The sequence below is a fragment of the Lolium rigidum genome, chromosome 2 (assembly GCF_022539505.1).
Source record: "Lolium rigidum isolate FL_2022 chromosome 2, APGP_CSIRO_Lrig_0.1, whole genome shotgun sequence".
Taxonomy (NCBI): Eukaryota; Viridiplantae; Streptophyta; class Magnoliopsida; order Poales; family Poaceae; genus Lolium; species Lolium rigidum.
The window spans coordinates 270,179,781-270,190,530 of record NC_061509.1 but is presented as its reverse complement, the minus strand read 5'-3'; positions in this window follow the sequence as shown (position 1 = coordinate 270,190,530).

Below are 10,750 nucleotides of genomic sequence, written 5' to 3'. Positions count from 1 at the left end.
TATATTATATGTACACTGGATCCAGTAGCCTGCACCGCCTGCCTGGCTGCCTACGCACACCGTAATCGATCCGCCGTGTGTACTGTTGCCAGTGCCAATCCTGACACCAAAGCCAACGCCAATGGCGGTCTTCTTTTCCCTAAACCAGAAAAGGCAATGCACCCAATTAGACTTTTACTTCCCCTGAAAAAAGTGCACAACTTCTGAAAAGAAAGTCCACTGAAAATTTCTCATGACCATAGCAAGTTTTCTCCACACATCTGCCCCGCCACCAAAGCCAATAGAGGTAATTGCACCATTCATACAAAATCTTGTTCATCATGTGCAGTTTCATACAAAATCTTTTTGGTTGAGTCCCCCCCTTACAAAACCTTGTCATGTATGTGCTAATTCATACACAATCGTCCAGAAGCTGCCACGCATCCCTCCCGCCTCGCTCTGTTCTTTTGCAACAAAGTCCCTAAAGCATTTCTTTCTCGCGACGAGTACGCGTTGCAGATGATAGTGGAAAATTTGCAAAAACGACCCGGCTTTTGCCCGGTATGCACGTGATCGTCGCCTCTTTCGCTGGGTAGTTGCTATTTTTGGGTCGTGGAGACGTCGAGGTGGGCGACGAAGGAGGCGTTCAGCAGGGCAACGATGGCGGCCGATGAACGACGCGCCGCACCGCCGTGAACACAGGGAAGATCCTCCGCAGTATGGTGAGCTTCTCTCGTCCCTCGGCGAGTTCTTGTTCAGCCAATGGCGTCGCACGTCGGTAGGGTTGTTTGTAGGGTTTTCAGCGATGATCTCCTGCAAAATCCGGTCATGTATGTTCAAGTAGTGTGTAGGCATCATTTCCTGGCAGTTGATGCGCAAAAATTGGAACTTTGAAAGTGTCATGTTTCGGCACCCCAAAGCAGATTGATTCTTACAATTACATCGAAATTGGCATGTGTTACAGTTTGATTCGTCTCTGGTAATCTTGTGTATTGTTCATTCATTGTTATTGAGTAGAATCATATCAGTTTAATGGTTGAACGAAGACATCCTATTTCTAATCATATTGCAGATGACCCTAACATGTTCACAGTTGCATTTGAGCACAATGGGGTTTTTTGTGGGCTGAAGAAATACCTGGATTATGCCAGTGGAACAGTTGACTACTTTGACAACTGCAATAGTGAAACCTTCTCTTTGTTGTGGATTGAGGATTTTATTAGGCATGGTGGAAATGAAGTTACAGAGAGAACACACATATACTGGTGCCTCCATGGGAAAGGAATTAGAGATGGGCTTTGTTGCATTCAGAATGACTCCCACATTGTTTTTTTTGAAAGGAATACGGTAGGGAAAGCCCCTACAGTGATTTTTGTTTTTTTAAATAATAAGAACCCAAATTCACGTCCCTGGGAACTTGGACCTAGGTGGCTGGGTTGTACATCCACTTCCCCAACCAAATGAGCTAGGCTCACTTCTTATGACTCCCACATTGTTGCAATGATAACAGCTGTACAAGAGGAGAAAGAATTGAATTTGATTGTTGACCATACCAATTTTCTCAATGGGCTCAGAGAAGATGTTGTTGTGCCAATTTCTAGCAAGTATCTTGGAGGGAATGACAATGAAAGTGGCAAAGAGGATACAAATAATGTTGGCAATGGCAGGGCAAGTCACAAAGAGGATACAGAGGGAGGAGACAATGGCAGGGAAAGTGATAAAGAGGATGCAGAGGGAGGAGACAATGGCAGTGCAAGTGACAAAGGGGATGCAGATGGAGGAGGTGGTAGTGATAGTGCTGATTCTGAATTTTATGACAATGAATGAGATGTAGAGGATGGAGATGATGAACTGTTCTAAGATAACGTTGACAAGGATGTGAACGACAAGGTTATTGGGCCTTACTGGGCCCACATATATTATGTAGTGGGCTTATGGGCCGACCCATCAACTAAACGGGTCGACCTAGTCAACGTGTTGACCGAACAAAAGATTAGATAGGGCTGACCCATTAAATAAATGGGCCGTTAAAATTTTTCAGTTGACCGGTCAAACAAAGATTTTAGCCCGGCCCACCACCTAAATGGGTTGGTCCAGTTATCCTGTTGACCGATCAAACAAAGATATTAGGCCTGGCCCACATACTTAGTAGGCTGGCCCAGTTATCATGTTGACCGGTCAAACAAAGCCATTTGGCCCGGCCCACATGCTTATTGGGCCGACCCAGTTGCCCTATTGAACGGGCAAACAAAGTAATTCGGCCCGATCCACATGCTTATTGGGTCGGTCCATTTATCCTGTTAACCGGTCAAACCAAGACATTCGGCCCGGTCGACGTGCTTGGTGTGCCGGCTCATCTACATGATTAACCGGTCAAACCAATACATTCGATCCAGCCCACTACCTAACTGGGTTGGCCCATTTAGGTTTTGACTAGTCAAACTAAAAAAATTAGGCCCGACCCACGTACCTAATTGACCAGCCTGCTTAAGGCGTGGCAGGCCTTGTGTGGGCCTACCATGTACCACGCGTTTTCAGCCAGTTAACATTGTTACCAGACAGTTAACGACGTCTCCCACGTGTCAGTTTGCATGACGTCAGCAGTCAACAGCCTCCCGAAAACTCTTGCAACATCCCGATTTTTCGTGGCCAAAGGGCGCCCAAACGCGACGCACCAAAAAATTTGTGGTAATCTCTTAGGTGACACGAGATGCACAACATAACCCATATCGTCGGCTTAGGCCAAGGGTTCAAGGTCCTTTGCCTGATGAGAGCATCTTTGTGGCTGCATCAAGAGAGTCTATTCCATCAGCAAGAGTCACAACTGCACAAAAAAGAGCAACTACAAGTACATCAGCAGACATGGGTAGAGGAAGAGGAAAGAGTAAGAAGAAGGCAACACCTGATCCTGCAAGCACAGATGCTAGTACACCACATCCTACAAGAGGAAGAGGATCTTCCAAGAGAAGATCCTGCACAGATGCTGCATAACAGCTGCAACAGGAAGAAATAGGGCAAACACATACAACATTGGACCTGGATCATCCCATTGGCCGTTGTTTGGTGATGAACAAGATGGAGCAAGGCAATCTAACATTCCTGATCTAAATGCAGATGCCCTGGAGGAAATCGAAATAACTCAAAATGCACCTGCAATGTAGATGCCCCTGCAATGTACTGTTTAGTTCATGTGTGAACTATGTTGCTTCTTGTCCTCCAAGTTTTAGTTCAAATTTGAACTTTTTCAGTTGTCTAATGTACTGACATATTTCTTACTATTTTCATTGCTGGCAAAGGCACAACACTGAAAGATTTGACAAAGATAGTAAACTTTATTTCATAGATTCATCATAGTACACATTCTTGCATGCTGCAAACTAATATTGAGATAAGCTCATGACATAATAACTCTAGTGATCAAAGCTATACAAGCATACACCAGTACACAAACACAGACCACAGTAACTACCCTAAGTTTCTTGCTATCTCTATTTCTCATCTCCAACAACTGCTTTTACACCAAGTTTTGATTCGCCTTTAGTTTCCCAGTCTCTTGCTCCAGTTCAGCAATCGTTCTCACCAGCAATGTGTTGTCATCAGGCAATATTACTTCTCAGCTTCTATGATTTTGAGAATTGAGCAAAATAGAGTAAAGTTCAGTTAACTGAATTTTGCAGTGAACACAAAAGTTCAGTTAGGCAAACAAGATGAAGAGGACCTACCTTAGGAGCATCAACACCACTCCTTGCTTCCATCGCCGTCGACCATCCATCGGCCTCCTTCTAGTAGTACTCCCCCCCGTAACTGTAGCCCAGGCATCACCCTCCTTCCAGATGGCACCATTTGTTAGCCCTGGTTCGACCTTGACGGTGCTGCCGGGATGGCTGAGGCAGCGGCGGCGCTTGCGCGTCCACCCACGCCTGGAGGGGGCGCACGGGATCCTCTATGCTCACGTTGGGATCCAGCACTGGACGCCAGCCGGTTGGCTCCGCCATGGTTGCTCTCTCCTCCTCCGACGCCAGCACGCAGTAGAGAATCATGGCCTTGTTGTACAGCTTCTCGTGGTGCCACCTCGCCCGGACAACGGCATCCGCCTCCGTCTCCGCCTATGCCTCCACATCTCGCATGCGCCGAGTGCGACATCGAGCACTGGCGGGCACGGGGCGGCCCCTCCACCGCACCCCTCCTCGGCGAGCAGGTGCTGGGGGTGGGGACATGCCAGTGCTCTCCATCGACCCCTCTGCGTCCGCCATGCGCCACCGCCAGGATTTTGCCGCCGCTAGGGTTGTCGAGTGAGAGTGGAGGGGATTTCGTCGCGAACTAGCAGCCACAAGCTTGCGTACTCGTCGCTAGAAAGAAATATGCTTCAGGGGCTTCGTTGCAAAAGAACTGAGCGAGGCGGGGGGGGGGGGGGGCACGTGGCAGCTTCTAGGCAGTTATGCATGAATTTGCACATGCTGGACAATTTAAGTACCTCAAGCCAACAACAATGCCAATCGTCCTTTTTCTTCCTAAAGCAGAAGACCTATTACCAAGACAATCTTTCCTTTCCCTAAAACAAAAAGGGCAACGCACAAACCTGATTAGCTTTATTTCGTCTTAATGTTTTGTCAAAAAATTTAAGCAATTTTTGAATCAGTTTAATTCAATAAATTAAAGCCATAAACATATCTAGTAGATCTATATATAGACCAAATGCAATTGAAAACAACTAGATAATAAGCACACACCTATTGGCTTAGAAGGCCACAACAATAGATATGTCGTTTTCAGCCGTGGAAATTGAGGTCGATGGCACGGTCGTACTCTAGGAAGGAATTAGTTGGTTGATCGTCGTGGATGTATAATGAAACAGAGCGAGCTGTTGCACCGAGATGCACCCCAAAATTCTAAGACACCGGTTCAAACTAAGGAATACGAAATTGACCTCCTGTTTGCATATCTGCGCGTATTAATAACATTGTTTTTCTGCATGTACCGAAATTGACACTTTTGGAGCTTTCATATGGTCGTTAGATACTCATACATGACATTTCAATTTCTACTTTTTTGATTTCCAGTGTTCATGCATGGTCTAAAATCCAGACAACTTTTCCAAAGAAACAAAGACGTTGTTTTTTCTAGGTTTCTCTTGGAAACACAACCAAGGTTGCGACAAATAGCTCAGTGATCAGAAAGACTTCATCATTTCTTCTTTCCGAGACCACTGGTCAGCAAGACTGAGCAACCCAGCAAAGCACATGCAATTATGCAAATACGAAGACGATGGCATATTCAGTACCCTTGTGCACCAAGGTACGGGCAGAGGAGCCACTGGGCATTTGGGCAAGTTGGAAACTTCGCAGCTACTAATTACAAACATCCTTTATTGTTTCCCCTTAATCAAATCACCACGTACTAAGCAAGGTACACGCGGACGTACTACTATATGTACTCTGGATCTAGTACCCTGCACTGCCTGCCTGGCTGCATCCTACACACTCCGTCGTCGATCGCAGCATTGTACAACCGGTAGCGGTGTTCACTGCACTGCACCCCGCGATCTCGTCTCACATCATTAAGGCTTGCCCTGCCCGTGCACACATGGGCGTAAGAGCATCCCCACTCGTTGGCGCTCCCCACGTCCAAATCCGGCGAAATTTTCGTCCGGATTGGAGGAAGATTTGGCGTGGGGAGGAGTAGTTTCCCAGTCGTGTGCTCCCCAAGCGGCGTTTCTCGGGGAAAAGAGGATGGTTCGGGAATCCGGACGAAAGAGGAGACACGTGGGCGTGGGCGGTTGGTTTAGCTTCATCCGGAGTCCCCGGGAGACCCCCGGGAAACCGAGGATGGCATGGGGAGTCCGGACGAAAATAGGCTCAAATCCGGAGCAAAACGAGGAACCGGGGGCCTGACTGGGCCGGTTTTTCGCCGTCCGGATGAAAAAAAGTGGCCATGGGGACTCTGTTGGGAGACGAGTGGAGATGCTCTAAATACACGTAAATGAATGGTGCCCTGCCTCCTACATCCATCGTCTTGAACCAACCATCGGCATGCTACTAGTCCTTGCCGGCGGCGATGGAGCGCCTCCTGGAGTGGGCCGTGGTGATGACCAGCTGCAGCTGCGCGCCGTCCAGCCACTGCTCCAGGTGCGGCAGCAGCGCCGGGCCCAGCTTCACGTACGCCTTCACCACTCACAGCAAGATTGCCTGCAACATATCAAATGCAGCACATGGTGATTAGTTAGTCCGTCGTCGGAGAGGACGTGGTGCCGTTGCTGCAGGAGTTTTTAAGGTCTTTCAATGTTCTTGTTTCTTCTCTAAGAATAAGGAAATGAATGTGCTTGATTTCTGCTGGGCGAATTCATCAGTTTGTTTGATCATTTTGTGTGCTGCGATGAGGAGCCACGAGCCAGGCATGGAAGAAAGATGCAGGGTCGCGTCAGGGTTCAGGATGGACACATGGGGTGTGGTACAGACAAGGTTTACGTGCGTGTGTACTGAGAGCATCTCCAGTCGCGTCCCCCAAACCGTCCCCCAAACCGCGCCGGATTGAGCGTTTGGGGGACGTGTTTTGTTCGTGCCGCGTTTGGGGGACGTCGCTCCCCAGCCGCGTCCCCCAAACGCCGCCCCCAAACATTTAAAATAATTTTTTGAACACATAAACCATTTATATCAAATGTAGCATATGAAAAAAATGTTTTCGAGGATTGTTTTCAAATTAAATTACAATAAACAATAAAACAAGTAATCAAATATAATAAAAAGGGCTAGATGATACATCAAGGTGCCACGGTATTTCCTTTGATCCTCCACAAATGCTCAACGAGATCAGCTTGAAGTTGCTCATGCACATTGCTGTCACGGATCTCTCGCGTGCATGGCGAGAAAATCAAGCAAAATCTGCGAGCAACTCATGATCAACCTCTCGCGAGAGGGCCTTGACACTCATAGGGACCAACATGTGACCTAACATGATTCTTGCGGTCATCCTCGATGATCATGTTGTGCATGATCACACAAGCCCGCATCACCTCCCACATTTGGTCGTGAGACCAGCTTAGAGCAGGTACCGGACAATGGCAAATTGTGCTTGAAGCACACCAAATGCCCGCTCGACATCCTTCCCGCAAGCCTCCTCGTCGTGTAGCAAAGTGAGAATTCTTCGGACTCGATGGATTCGAGATTGTTTTGACAAAAGTGGCCCATTTTGGATATATACCATCGGCTAGATAATAGCCTTTGGTATATTGGTGGCCATTGATCTCATAGTTGCATGGTGGAGCATGCCCTTCCACTAGTCTCGCCGAACACCGGAGACCGCCGCAACACGTTGATGTCATTGTGTGATCCCGCCATGCCAAAGAAAGAATGCCAAATCCACAGGTCATAATCTGCCACAGCCTTCAAGCACCACACCGCAATATCCATGACGCCCTTTGTATATACCTTGCCAAGCAAACGGGCAGTTCTTCCATGCCCAGTGCATGCAATCGATGCTTCCAAGCATTCCAGAAATCCTCCGGCAGCATTTTGTGCCATGATCCTTGCGGTCTCTTCCTCGCTTGGCCCTCTCAAGTAGTATTTGCCAAACTTTCCCACCACAGCTCGGCAAAACCTGTACATGCACTCAATGGCAGTAGACTCACTCATGCGAAGGTAGTCGTCCCGTGTATCGGCAGGTGCTCCGTATGCAAGCATCCTCATGGCGGCGGTGCACTTCGAATGGATGAGAACCCGAGAACGCCTACAGCGTCGAGCTTGAGCTTGAAGTAGGGGTCGAACTCTCGAACGCCGTGGAGGATATTCATGAACAGGCCCTTGCTCATCTTGTACCGGCGCCGAAAATTGTCGGCATGTGTTGCCTCGTCGGCGAAGTAGTCGTTGTGCAGCATGGCATGCCCCTCCATCCTCTGCCGGGCTTCGACTTCCTTCTTCCCGGCCTTGATCCTCCGCGGCGCGGCCTCTTCCTCTTCTCCGCCTCGGCGTCAAGCATGTCCCGGAGGGACGCGATGATCAGCAAATGCTCCCGCAGGTCGTCGTCGAACGCTTGCTCGTCCTCCGGCAGCAGGGCAACCATCTCATCGTCGCCGTCCATGGCTAAAGCAAAATCAATGGTTAAAATTGCGCCGAGGCGGACGACGCAACAAACAGCGACCAATCGCGCCTACCCGGCAAGTCGTCGAGCACCTTCGTGCGCGGAGGTGGGGCGGATTTGACGGCGCGTTCGGGAGGCGCCGGCGACGCGGCGGCGGCGGCACGACCGGCGGGAGCCCCGGCCGCGACAACGGTGCCGACTCGCAGACACGCATCGACGCCCAAACGGCCCGGAAATCCGAGCGGCGGCGGCGGGGTGGGAGGCGCGGGAAGGAAGGAGCGACGAGAAAAGAGGCGCGAACCAACGGTTTATGCAAATAGTCGCCGACATGTGGGAGCCCGCCTCGCTTTTCGTTGTGTCCGGCGTCCCCGGAGCGTCCCCTGTGGGACGGGGACGGGCTCGAGGCGCCGGACACCGTATCGGGGCGCGCCGGACAAAAATGGGCTTTGGGGGACGCGGCTGGAACGCTGTTTTTGTCCGGCGCGCCCCAAATCGCTTTGGGGGACGGTTTGGGAGACGCGACTGGAGATGCTCTGATGATCCATGGCGAGATGCGGAGGGTGGGCAGTGCTTTGATGCATTGTAAATCAGTGCGATGCAATGCAGAACATGGTTCTTCGTTAAGCAGGTTTAATTTGTGGGGAGGAACTCGGCCAGCATGCTGCAGCCTGCAGGAGTTTTAAAGGTCTTTGAATGTTCTTGTTTTTTTTTCTCTAAGAAGAAGGAAATCAATGTTCCTTGTTTTCTACCGGATGAATTCATCTGTTTGTTGTTTCTTTGATCATGTGTGTGTGCTACTGTGCTGGGTGATTGAGTGGCGTGCAGAGGTATAGAAGAAGATGCAGAGACACATGGGTTGTGGTACAGACAAGGTGTACGTGTGTGTGCCGATCCAGGCCGAGATGCGGAGGGTGGACACTGGACAGAGCTTTGACGTCTACGGGATCCAAATGAAGGTACACATGAACATGGCCATACTATTATTGTCTTAAGGGACACGGCACAAGTGACAAGTGTATGTATCTGTGATGTGGTACTGAATAAATTCCTCAATTGAGTTCTGAATGCTACTGGGAGACGCTCAACGTTTCAACACCATAGGCATACTAGTTGCTATACTAAGCAAAATTAAGGTACTCGTGAACATGGCCAGGATATTGGCCCGAAGGGGCAGCTCAAGTGCATGAAGGGGCAGCTCAAAATGATATGGCTCTGTACACAGAGTTGTTTGGTTGTGGGCAAGGCCAATTTCCGATTCGTTATTTGGGTATTTCGATTCATTATCGGAGACTTACAATCGCGGAATGGAAATTAGTGGAAGAAAGACTACAAAAACGCCTTAGTAGTTGGAAAGGCAAGTTGCTGTCCCTAGGTGGAAGATTGGTACTCATTAATTCGGTACTCACAAATATGGTACTGTATATGTTATCATTTTTCATCCTACCAAAAGGAATTCTGCATAAACTCGATTATTATCGATCCAGATTCTTTTGGTAAGGGGACATTGAGAAAAAAAAATCGACTGGTTAAGTGGAGTATAGTTTGTAGTCCCAAAGACCAAGGTGGGCTTGGAGTTCATGATTTGGCAGTCAAGAATTCGGCCCTATTGGGAAAATGGCTGTTTAAGCTCCTCACTGAGGATGGGACTTGGCAGACTATCCTTCGGCGAAAGTATATCGGTTCGAATACATTATCCCAAATGGTTTGGAAACCAGGGGATTCTCACTTCTGGGCCGGGCTAATGGCGACAAAAAATGAATTTTTTCGCCATGGCACTTTCACAATCAGAAATGGAGCACAAATACGTTTCTGGGAAGATGCTTGGCTTGACAATGCACCCCTAAGTGAACAGTATCCAGCTCTTTATAGGATTGCTCATCGTCAAGGTGATACCATTGCTACCGTAATGACTACCTCACCCCCGAATGTGAAGTTCAGACGGGTTTTACTTGGACAAAGACTTGCGGCATGGAATACCTTAATTCAACGGCTCGGGGATATTCAATTATCGGACGAACCGGACAAATTTAGATGGAACCTTCATGCCAATGGTGCTTTCTCTGTGAAATCTTTCTACAACACGATCCTTCTTTCTGATCTACCAGTTGATAATAATAAAAAGATTTGGAAGATGAAGATACCATTAAAAATTATTTTTTTGGATGGTATCTTCGTCGAGGGGTAATCCTCACCAAAGACAATCTTGTTAAGCGTAATTGGCATGGGAGTACTCGATGTGTTTTCTGTCATCAGGACGAAACAATCAAGCACTTATTCTTCCAAGTGCCGCTCGCGAGATCTATATGGTCGAGTCATTCAAGTAGCATCTACCCCGTATCCTTCGACTAGTGTTGCCAATGTCTTTGGTAATTGGCTTCATGGTGTCGATTCAAGGTTTAAGTTGCTTCTTAGGGTGGGGGCGCTAGCAGCTTATCCGGGCGCTTCGGCTATGTAGAAATGACAAGATTTTTAATGATATACATTGCTCTTTGTTGCAGGTCATCTACGGATGTACAGGTATTCTCCGTTCGTGGTTACCTCTTCAGCGAGTGGAGAACCGAGACCTGTTTACGGAGGTCTGTACACGGTTGGAGGCTACGGCGAGGGATACTTTTTCCCAACATGGGTGGCAGCATAGTCTATGGATAGATGCCCCACCTTCTTCTTAGGCGTTATATGTTTCATCCTGATATGTATC